This window comes from Brachyhypopomus gauderio, chromosome 1 (assembly GCF_052324685.1).
Source record: "Brachyhypopomus gauderio isolate BG-103 chromosome 1, BGAUD_0.2, whole genome shotgun sequence".
NCBI classification, from domain to species: Eukaryota; Metazoa; Chordata; class Actinopteri; order Gymnotiformes; family Hypopomidae; genus Brachyhypopomus; species Brachyhypopomus gauderio.
In genome coordinates, this window is record NC_135211.1 from 40,142,512 (window position 1) to 40,154,013 (window position 11,502).

At 37.9% G+C, this 11,502-nt stretch overlaps 4 long non-coding RNA genes across 5 annotated transcripts; 1 reads left to right on the forward strand and 3 right to left on the reverse strand.

Moving 5' to 3' along the window:
- Nucleotides 1–406: 406 nt before the first annotated feature.
- On the reverse strand, nt 407–2,344 carry LOC143520532 (uncharacterized). The gene is made up of 3 exons (XR_013132570.1): nt 2,324–2,344; nt 1,892–1,913; nt 407–1,305 (listed from the first exon to the last, which is right to left on the reverse strand). It is a non-coding gene; the product is annotated as an uncharacterized LOC143520532 (long non-coding RNA).
- A 196-nt stretch (nt 2,345–2,540) lies between these two features.
- Nucleotides 2,541–4,201, reverse strand: LOC143520521 (uncharacterized). The gene is made up of 3 exons (XR_013132569.1): nt 2,845–4,201; nt 2,707–2,736; nt 2,541–2,589 (listed from the first exon to the last, which is right to left on the reverse strand). It is a non-coding gene; the product is annotated as an uncharacterized LOC143520521 (long non-coding RNA).
- Nucleotides 4,202–5,217: 1,016 nt separating this feature from the next.
- LOC143520493 (uncharacterized) lies at nt 5,218–10,570 on the forward strand. Of its 2 annotated transcripts, XR_013132567.1 has the most exons (3): nt 6,277–6,750; nt 9,556–9,632; nt 9,855–10,570. It is a non-coding gene; the product is annotated as an uncharacterized LOC143520493 (long non-coding RNA). The 2 variants fall into 2 exon arrangements; XR_013132566.1 differs by having other exon boundaries at nt 5,218–6,750; nt 9,556–10,570.
- LOC143520510 (uncharacterized) lies at nt 9,517–11,000 on the reverse strand. The gene is made up of 2 exons (XR_013132568.1): nt 10,170–11,000; nt 9,517–10,035 (listed from the first exon to the last, which is right to left on the reverse strand). It is a non-coding gene; the product is annotated as an uncharacterized LOC143520510 (long non-coding RNA).
- Nucleotides 11,001–11,502: the final 502 nt, after the last annotated feature.

The window sequence follows — 11,502 nt, forward strand, 5'->3', positions numbered from 1 at the left end:
TATAATTAAGCCTTAATGTTCGTTGCTTGGCAAGTCTGTAATTTGCATTTTTTAAGTAGCTATTTCGACTGCGTTGTTTCATTTTCTCCTTGAACTGAGGATCACTTGCGTATTTTAGCTTCCAATTAACACGTTTCCTACATGTTTGCGAGGATGCGAGTTCTTGCATCTGTTGTTGAATTTTTTTTCTTCTGCGTGTTTTGTTTAATTTAACGATGGGTTGTTTGTCATGCTGGCAGATGATATACACGGCTCAATGGATCCAAGGAGTGCAGCGTTGAAACAAACCTGCGTGATCTGTTAACCAGAGGTCAGTCAACCTTTAAAGCCAAGCACCAGGGAGTGAAGACAGGATCGTAGAAAAAGTTATTGTGCACAATTCTAACCTACTCTGCTAGTGAATGTAATATGGAACAGTGCCAAAACAATATTATTCCAAAAGATTGTTTTTAAAACGTTTACTGTATTCAAAGTAATCAAATCCCAATAATACAATTTTTTAAAAGGTATTGTCAGCTGTCACCTTAGATAAATTAGAAAACAATTCTCAATAACAGTTATAACAGCCTAGACCTATGCAACGATATATGCACAAACATACAATTCAAAACTGTATATGTGTGAGTCTGCAGAAGGCAAAGATGGTCCTGCTGCTTACTGGTTGTCTGAAACAGATCAATTCAACACAAAGCAACAAGAAAATGGCAATGTATATAAAACACACAAAAAACTATATATGTACTAACATCAAACAGTATGTGGTCTACTTCTTAAAAAAATGCACTTCTGTGATTTACAAAATGATTTAACTGTAGTGAGATATATAGTACTAGTCCTTTACTGAGATAACAGAATAATGATGTGTGTGATGAGTGTCTGATGAGTGTCTTCAACAGCAGTCAGCAATGATGGTCCACTCAGCCAAGAATCTGTTCTGAAACAAACATAGGTGTCTTCCGGCTCGTTTTGTTTGGGTATCGTTTTGGGTATCGTTTTTGGGTATCTTTTTGAACGTTGTACTTGCAAGGGCAAGCGAAAAGACGCAGCAAGAAAAGATGTTAAAATGTTGGGATGGGGGACAAGAAGAGACAATATCGGGACGGGGACAAGAGATGGTTCTAATAGGAAGACAGACAGACAGAGTAGAAAAATCGTTTTACTTGCAAGGGCAAGCGAAAAGACTCAGCAAGAAAAGATGTTAAAATTTTGGGACGGGGGACAAGAGAAGAGAAAATATTGGGACGGGGAGAAGAGATGGGTTTTAATAGAAAAAGAGACAGAGCAGAAAATTCTTCAGATCAGGACCTGTAAAGACAAAAAAAAGAATCAATCTTCATGCATGTAGAACTGTTCAGTGTTTTAACAATACATTATTATTGTAAATGTTCAATATTATTGTAACATCAAGGTGGAGAACTTAATCCTGATTATGCCGTTTCATACAAAATTAAATTTGTGTGAAGCACTTTGAATTGCCAGTGTGTATGAAAGGTGCAATATAAACAAAGTTGCCTTGCCTAAATGCAGCAAATTGTGAATTCAATTACTTCACAATCCAACGCTTAGATTCACAGGATATATAGTATTGGGTGATTTCAGTCTGAACACAGGATGCTTGCTTGCTTTTCCTCTTCATGTGATGTATGATGTTATGGCTCTTACTGTTCATGTTGAACCTTTACAAACCCTTACTTTCACAAGCCAGAGGAACCTACTTTGTACAAACAATCTACATTCAGACTGGTCACATTTGGTCCATTAGCCAAACAATGAGTATTATGCCTTATGTACACATACATTAAGATGGTATAAAATAATGGCAGTTTTATGATATGCATGTGTGTAGTATTTAAGAGGAAACAAAGGCCTTATATTAAATTATTTAACTTACTCTGAGGTGAGCTGAGCTGAACCTACAGAAACATACAAGTGCACATTAGTCAACGGTTTCACAATTTGGCAGGTGCTCTTCTCCAGAGAACCTTACAGAAGTGCTTTGTGGTATTTTTCTAATAGATAATGTTAATACATAGGTCTGAGTCCTGTCCAGAGTAGAACTTGGATATTGGCCAAAATGCCATAATTATGTTAATAAAATGTTCTTAGCTCACTGGCCCATTTTTTTACTATAACAAGACAGCATCCACTGGTGTCTACCATAACAGATCATGCCCAACACATCTATCACACTCATATTTGTACACTCCAATTTTGAATTTAAAAAGCATTCAGAAAATTGTACATTGCTACAGAATGGACAATTTTTGTAACCTCAACCACACTATGTATGCAGAAATGGCAGTTTTAATAGCTTTCTACTCACTTCGAATAGCTTGATGTAGACATATGGATATGCAAATAGAGAAGAGAAACATTTAAATATGTGAAAAAGGGTTTGCATCTTTCAAACAAACCTTTCAACTGTGACACTGTAAATATTTTGAGATTTAACACATGACTGATTTAGTGAATTCTGAACAATTGTTCAAAAATCAAGTGAGATGCCTAGTGCTTTTCATTGACACCAATAATTCAATACCTTATTACTGAACTTACACACACTGTAGATGAATGATGGATGTAAAGAACCTGTAAGGAAGCACAAGAATAGAGACACATTTATTTTCATCACATCTTATTAAGTTTACTACATCATTAGGCCTACTTGTCAATTATATGTATGAATTAGTATCAACATGTACTTACACAAACTGTCAGTATTTGTAGCTTTAGAACCTGCAAATTACAGTGCAACACAACAAGCAGGGTCAAATATTTTGCCAAATTTTAACAGGCTACAATATCATACAAGTAATATAGCTATATCATTTAGCTTCAGCTTACGTTATACGATGGTTTTTTGCCAACTTAGGGAAAGAGAAAAACAACATTATCTTAATGTGAAGCTTATAAAAGCGTAATATACAAGATACAAGGGATGCACCTACATGTTTGTAATATAAACACATATCAGTTAACCAGATAGCTAAATGAACAAGATTTCTCAGGAATTTAAAAATGGTTTAAATAATGAATTAAGTGTTTGTCTTTAAAAAGATGAACAACTCACTAAAATGCTTTGGATGATTGTTACACATAGGCCCGAATTACAGAAAACCTCTAGCTAACTGTAATAGCTAGCTAGCTACCAAACCAGCTATCTTAGTGCTTTTGGTCAGTTATGTAATGACACAAATATCAGCCTGCTACTCAATATAGCGATACAAATACATAAGAATATATAATGGCCAAAAAAGTAGCTAGCTACAGCATATATTGGTAGTTCGCGAAAGGTTGTTCTTTACACCATTATAAAACACTTGGCCATAGCTAACTAGCAGAGCTGGCTATGTCTTGTTCGCTACGTATGTTAGCTAGCTAGATTAGCCAAGATGAAATAGCTAGCAGCCCTTCCAGCGCAAGGAACATTTTATCATTTATATCTAAAATATTCACGTAAATTTCAAAGCCTGACGATGTACACATACAATGGTTGTTATGGATCTAGAGTAGCCAGGTTAGCTATGTGCTATCTGTGTTCATACTAGTAAAACAAACCCGGTATCTAAAACAGTCCAAAACGTTAGCCAACGGCTAACTGGCTACCTCACACATTTAGCCATCGGCCTTGCCTTAGTTAAGCAAATAACCAGAGGCGGACGAAGTACTCAATTTCATTACTTGAGTTAAAGTACAGATACCACTGGTCAAATGCTACTCCGATACAAGTGAAAGTTGCATGTTCAAAATCTTACTTAAGTAAAAGTACTGAAGTACTTGCTTTTAAAAATACTTAAGTATTAAAGTACACCTTCCGTCACATTTGTAAAAAAGTTATAGTTTAAAAGTATTATACATCCTACCAAATCCTTTTTGGGCATAATATTCATACAGTCTTTGATAATAATCCATAAGGCATATTCCAATGATGTACATCATTCAGGTAGTGGTAGCAGAAAAGTTTAACCTACACTTTAGTTTAAGGAACAAAAACATTTTCTAAAACCACAATTCACTGATTAGCCTAGCCTAACCTGTTTAAGCAAATTATGTTACCATATTAAAAGTCAATAATAAAATGACGGTTTTCTCTCTTTGCTAGTTAGTTATTCAGTCATCCAATACAACATTATGCTACAGTCAATATAAACAAGGACAAAGTAAAATTAGCAGTGTGGCATCTTGGTAGTCTAACCTTGCTACAACCTTTTGCAGTATGGCTAAAGCCCACCAACTCCATGCCGCCCAACATGCTAACAAACTCTTTTCAAACTAGAAATCACAGCCACATTAGAATTATTGACATTAATTCTACACTGACATTAGAATGGAAACATTTGACAAGATTCGATTAACCCACACGGTTTCCCTTATTGAGGTTTCCGTAGTTTGAATTACTTGCCAATATAATGTTAACATTATTTATAGTGATCCTAGCAGACCTAGCAGTGAAGTGAGCAGGCAAAGTCATTTCACTAGCCTTACTGCAAAGCTCCTCTGACTACATAGTCACTTAACAAAACATTTAGGCTGCATACCGTAATATACTTCCTCAGGTGGGACGGTGAATTTTGGTATGCAGTGATATAGTTTGTTTTTGGCAAACAAAGCATGCATTTAAAACGATAGGAATGATTCATCCGTTCAGAAAACTGGAACATTTTGTCGAGATACGGCCATGGGTGCAAAAGAGCATGCCAGGGTTGCCAGCTCTCACGCATTGAGCATGAGACACACGCATTTGACCGTTTTCACACGCTCTCACACCACAGTTCCAATATCTCACGCCGAAAAAAAATCTAGTTTATTTACCTCTGATCTATATCTATCAACCACCGGCGATCGCGATATAATACTTAATTTGTGTCCATTTTTCACCGCCCCGGTAACGTTCGCCACCCCCCGATCAACAATTTACACTCACCACCAAGTCCAGGTTCAAATCTCCCTCCAAGCGATCTTGAAAAGTTGGCAACCCTGGCATGCTCCATCAGAAATGACAACGAAAGTGTATTTTAAACATTTTGGTCTGTCAAATTACAATTTATCAATGTGTTTAACGTTTTTATGAACGCTGAATGGTACTTACGGTAAAACACAGCCGTTTCTCTCCGGAGAAAAAATCGGATGAAGGTCTCGCGCTTATGTCTCCTTCATGACCAGCGTTTGCGCACGCACGCGCGCGCGCTTATTTTTCCACCTCCACCTGCTGGAAAGTAGCACATTATATTTACAATAAATTAATATTGTATAAATATTAATTATATATAGGCTAAAAGCCGCATACATCTACTGAACTGAATGCATTTAACTGAACTGATCAGTTTCTGAACGGTGCCTGTAGCAATTCACGTGTGACAGATTGGGTTTCAGCCGGTGTTGTGCCCAATCCCGACCTCGTTTATCCGCATAAAAACGATACAGATTATATTAGGGAGTTACAGTTTTGACCTAACTAGATATTTAGACTTAATTATTCTGCTCTAATACTGCAAAGTCATGTGGTCAGAGGTGAACTTTGTTGTAGCCATTGTGTATTTTATTTAAAATAATTAACACCCTTGAGCCAGTGTGGCTTTGGACATAGATAATCCCATGCCGTTTGCTCTGATGGATAATTAAAGTCTAGGTCTTATTTATGCATAGAAACGTAAATCGACAATATAATCTGTAGCGTCTTTATGCGGATAAACGAGGGGAGTCGGAATAGGGCACACCACCGGTTGAAAGCAATTCAACATCATCAGCTCCCCAGTATTTTTTTTTCGATAGTTTACTATGTACACAGTCCATTTATTCTCGGATCCGTGTCCTAAAATATGGTGGCCATATCGAATTGGGGCCATATCGAGACGCTATCAGTGAAGCCTGTGCGCCTCAGTCGGACTTTCATGATTTCACAATAATCAGCAGATTATAAACCATGATAAATTATTCATATAAACATTAATATATATTAAACACATTTATCATCTTTATTTTTATTTAACAATATTTCAGGGTTCCACATTACCAGAGGTTTATGTTTCAACCATATATCTGAGCAGTCAACAGCATTTATATATCATTTAACAGTGTTAAAATTTAGACAGTCTTTAACATAATTCAGCAATTTTAATATTTAAACAGCCTTCATTATCATTTCACATTAATTATTAATTTTTAGCTGATTTTAGCGTTATTTTGTTTATTTCAACAGCCTTTAACATCATTTAGCAGGTAATCAACATTTGAACTGCTTTTTACAAATTATTAGATGATTCAGCATAATTTATCATGGTTTATAATCTGCTGATTATTGTGAAATCATGATTCATGAAAGTCCGACTGAGGCGCACAGGCTAAAATCCGTATATATCTACTGACAGGGTCGTGCATGAACGAGGTCAAAAGAACGCGTTAATTGAACACGCTCATTTTTTTGTGAACGTTGAACTGAATGCAACACATTTTTAAATACTTGAACGTGAATTAGTTCACACTATGTGTCATGAACGGCAGATATCACTGTAAATGAACGTTACTCCCTCCTGCATTCTCGCTCTTGTCGCTTAAATCGTGTGTATCGCCAGACAGAAATGGTTTTGACCAGAGCCGTAGAAAGAGAGAGTTGTGACACTCCCATAGACTCCTATTGTAATTCAGGAATGCGGAAGTAAACGTGCCATGGGGAGACCAATAGTTCCAAACATGCTATAGTTCCAGCATTGAACTGCGTATATTTGAAGCATTTCCGCGGCTGTTTTTCTGGTAAGTTAATGAATTATTCATCGTTTCCTATATCATCCTCCATAAATGTGATTAGTATTACTGTTATAGTTAAGTGGTCACTTGTTGTTAGTTTATTTCTGCATTTTAAATGCCGTTAGCTTAAATTACACTTCGCTAGCATTAGCTATGCTATTAAAAGCAGGAATCACTTAGCGGTGCATTAGCCTCAGAGTATTCAGTCATTAGGATAATTGTTAAATTCAGTAATACCTATATAGATTTGATCATATTGTAATTAATGGTAACTATCTGAAGTAGAAAAGATGGTTGGATTGTAATGAAGTTACTCTTTGGTTGATTAATTAATTAGCTAGTGTTTCAGTGACAGGTGATAAAACCAGCTGCTTGTACATGGATGACCACTATACAGGATGCAACAATCAACAGGTCTATATATAATCTCAACACAATTTAGTAACAATTTTTTAAATTTAATTACGTATGATGCTTAGGATTGTCATTACCATCATAACATTTAAAATGTTTTTTTTAGGCCAGTGGTGTGCTGACCAGACCAGTGGAGCAATGTAGATTGGTGATTACTGCAGTAACTGGTGGAGTGGGGATGAGAAAAACAGATCCTCCATACCTACTGAAGTTTAAGTACCACTGGGTGGCAGGACATTTGTAGGAGTTAAAGACAGACCAAGCACATTCATGGTAACAATGAAAGTATTTGATGGGGGTGTATTTACAGGTGTTACATGGCTTTGCTGGCTTTTCTTAGACATTTTCATCTGGCTTTTACTTCCAAAATGGCCAGTTTTGGACAGTGTGTGTTTCTTCCTCTCAGCCTGGATGTGCGATTCTCAACCTCAGCCTGATGTATCTGTTAGCTATTTTTTGTTTAACATCATGGCATGAGGGAAGCCTACTGTCTAAGAGCCTAGCCTCTATCTCCATTAAATGTTTTGCATTAGGGAGTGCCATAAGTGAGGCACTGGTCCTAGTTCGAAACAATTGATCGATTTTCTGAACTAGATCAAAAGCCTCCTGTGATGGCCGACAAAGTGCACCTGACTTGAATTCCTTCAATTTTAGTAAAATACTGTGCTCTTCTTCAGGGCTCTCGTTTCTGTGCTTAATTGCAATTTGACATTCATTACAAATTTTGGGATATTTGATTACTTGATTCACAATGTACCCTGTCAGATGATAGAGAGCACAGGTCTCCATTTTTGTGTAGTCAGGTGAGGGTGTAGTCACAGGGTTGTGCTCCAACAGGTCATCCACTCTGATGCCAGGACTGGGAAATTCCTCTTTAGCATCCAGGAAGTCTGCCAATAGGCTACTGTCATCCTCCTGATAGCTTCCTGATTTTAGTGTAATAAGAAACTGTCCAACTGATATTGATCTTAGTGCCTGGTGAAACTCTACAGGAGTTGGGACTGGATTCCTCTGTCTTATGCAGCTAAACAGATTTTCAAGACAGTCTTGTGTAAACCTGCTTGTCAACACAAAAAAGTGTCCCTGGGCCAGCATGTCTTCTTGGATTGACAATATTGTGGATGTTGCCATAATGATTCCTGTTTGCACAGGTTTCCAGCTACCCTGTCAACCAATCTTCAGACCATGAAACAACTGGATCATTTGCTGAAGGAACATGATTGATTTATGATATTGATCGTTATTATGCCTGCTCAGTGCCATTACTGGGTGGCGAGAAGACATGATGTCAAACCAGTGGTTCACCTGCTCCAGGAACCATGCTGTTGTCAGGTAAGAGTCAGGTCGTTGTTCTTGCTCCACCATGTATTTCAGCCCGGCACTTGTTGCTTTGCTAAAGACATTTAATGCAGGGCCTACCTTCATCTTGTCAAAATGACTGGGGTGAAGGGTTTTATGTGACACATTTGGAGCAATTTTTAGTGTCATCCCCTCTTGAAAAGCCACCAAATCTTGCAACGGGCCAATCAAAGCTTCACAGGAAGAGAGCTTCTCCCTCTCCACTATATCTGGAGGAATTGTAAACGTCTGTCCACGGACAAGGGCACTTCTCAAGTTCTTAACTAGATGTGGGACATCTGGCATAAAGTATAGCCTTCTGTCTGGTTTTGCTGGATGTGGAATAGATGTTTTATTATGGTCCACTCCGAAAGCCTTCCACATTGCCCGATTAGGGCTGCCCATGTCAGTGGTGATATTAATAACATGTAGCCCTATGGAGTCTGCTCTGTGAATAATGTCTAAAATGAGTGGTTTATAAACTGCCCCATCAGTGGAGTTACCACTGTAGTGGTAAGCCACTACTTGTTTCCAGCGTGTTGTGCTCCCTGTCAACATAAAAACACATGCATGCGTTGCTTCTCCTGTGTGGCCAGGTAAAGTCACATCCCCATAAAGCTTTCCTGTTCCCAGGTGCAGTTCCACGCTTGGTGTGATTGACATCTCATCAAGAGTCAGCACACATTCCTTCTCCATCTCATTTAGGCTATCTACCTTCAGCTTAAGCATGTCAAACACTTCCCCCAATATTCCTGGTTCCATCTTTATAAACTGTAGTCTTCTTTGCAGGGTTCTAATGTCAGGGAGAGGAATCTTCATGTCCTGCAGGAGCTTGTAGCCTGTTGCGCCTGTAGCAAAATGGAGTTTTATGGCCTTTTTAATTATGTCATTTCCCCATCTGATGCCCCTCTTGCTCTTCATTCCAATTGCATTCATCTGAGTTTTAGAAAAAACTGCCCCAAATTTTTTTTCCCTAACTAAATTTCTTCTCCGTAGGGCTGCATTTATTCTTTTTTGTCGTTTAAGGGCTGCTTCTAAACTTTTTATTTGTGTTTTTAGGTTCTCCCTCAGGTCTTTCTCACTTGCCCCTGGCTCACTTGGATGCTGCACACTCGTACTTGGCTCACTGCTTTCTGGTATACCTCTCTCAGTCTCCTCACAGCCTCCACCTTCCCTTATTTCACTTCCCTCACTTTCCCTTCTTTGTCTTTCCTCATTTCCTTCAGTAATATCTGAAATTATTGCATGGCATTGTTAGGTTTAAAAAACGGGGTTAGCAATTGAAATACAAATTAACTTTATTAATTATAATCGTATGAATTATTATTTAAAATCATTCATACCAAATTTTATTTTAGGACAATATGTGTGGTCACTCGTCACTGCAAGAGAAATGACAGGAGATTTTGGGGTTCTCAGAGCAGGGGCCTTCCTTTTCTTAGGCTCAGGACGATGGATAAATATGGTTGGAACAGCATCAGCTTTCAATTTCACTTGGCCTGTTTTGGTTGTCGTGAATTGTTCTCCCTCAAAGTGTGCCTGCAGAATGAGTTTAAATTCCTCACAATCTCAGACCACATATCATATCTTTATTTGAAGTCAGGTACGCAATGCAACACAAAAATGAAACAATAAATCATGATCTGCACATATGGTGTATGAACAGAACTTACTGCACATAGTTTTCTGTTATTGTAATTTCTTGTGATGGTCAGGTTGCTTCTACTGATTTGGGCCAACCACTTTTTTCTTCTGTAGGTATCTTTTGGAAACCCATACATCCGGATCCCTTTCTCGGACCCATTGGTACATCCAAATGCTGCACAGCCAACCATGTTCAATAAGAAATCAATCTGTAGAAGTTTGATGTGAAACGAAAATGTTAGGGATAAATTAATTTATGTATTTAATAATGTTATTTTAGTGTTGTAATGTGGCTAATGAATTAATTTATGTATTTAATGATGTTATTTTTGTGTTGTAATGTGGCTAATGAATTAATTTATGTATTTAATGATGTTATTTTAGTGTTGTAGTGTAGACTACAGAATAAATCTATGTATTAAATGTTAAATGTGTTTTTAGTGTTGTTTTGTGGACTAAATAAATCTATGCCTGAACCTTTAATAGTGCAGGCTGCTTCAACAGGCTATTTGTAACTCTAGTTTTGTTCAAAGATACTATAAAAATTATATCAATAAATATTTATTGAAAGTTGATATAAATATTAAGTTGATATAAAGCAGATTAAGTGTTATATCGCCGGTGGATGGCGCCAGAGCTAGCGAGCTAGTAACGTATTGAATCACATCTGTGGATCTGAGTTAAATAAACTGGATATTTTTTTTCGTCGTGAGATATCGGAAGTGTGGCGTGAGAGCGTGTGAAAACGGTCAAATGCGTGTTGGCAACCCTGTATGTTGTAATATTTACCAGAAATACGGTAACCGCTGATGTCTTTCCCGTTTAAAACCATTCAGTGTTCGTGTTTGATTGGAACTATACGGTCCTCCATGAACCACATGACCTCTGAGCGGCGAGATCACAGAGTGTCGCAACTCTCTCTTTCTACGGCTCTGGTTTTGACATTGTGGGCAACGTAGTGTCCGGCTGAGAGGAGTTAACATACTGGCTAGTTAATAACATACTGGCTTCCGCACTACGTTACCCGTGATTCATTGCAGCAGAGCGGGGCAGAAACGCCGCGTAGCAGGCAATGACGAGTGCGCGGAGGGCTGGAGGAGCGAGAGAGAGTGTGTGTGAGAGAGAGCGAGAGAGAGAGAGAAATAAAATGAACTGAACTTTGAATAGCTGTGAGCTGGCACAACACTGTCTACTGAACTGAATACATTTAACTGAACTGATCAGTTTCTGAACGGTGTCTGTAGCATTTCACGTGCGACAGATTTGGGTTTCAGCCGGTGTTGTGCCCAATCCCGACCTCGTTTATCCGCATAAAAACGCTACAGATTATATTAGGGAGTTACTGTTTTGTCTTAAACTAGA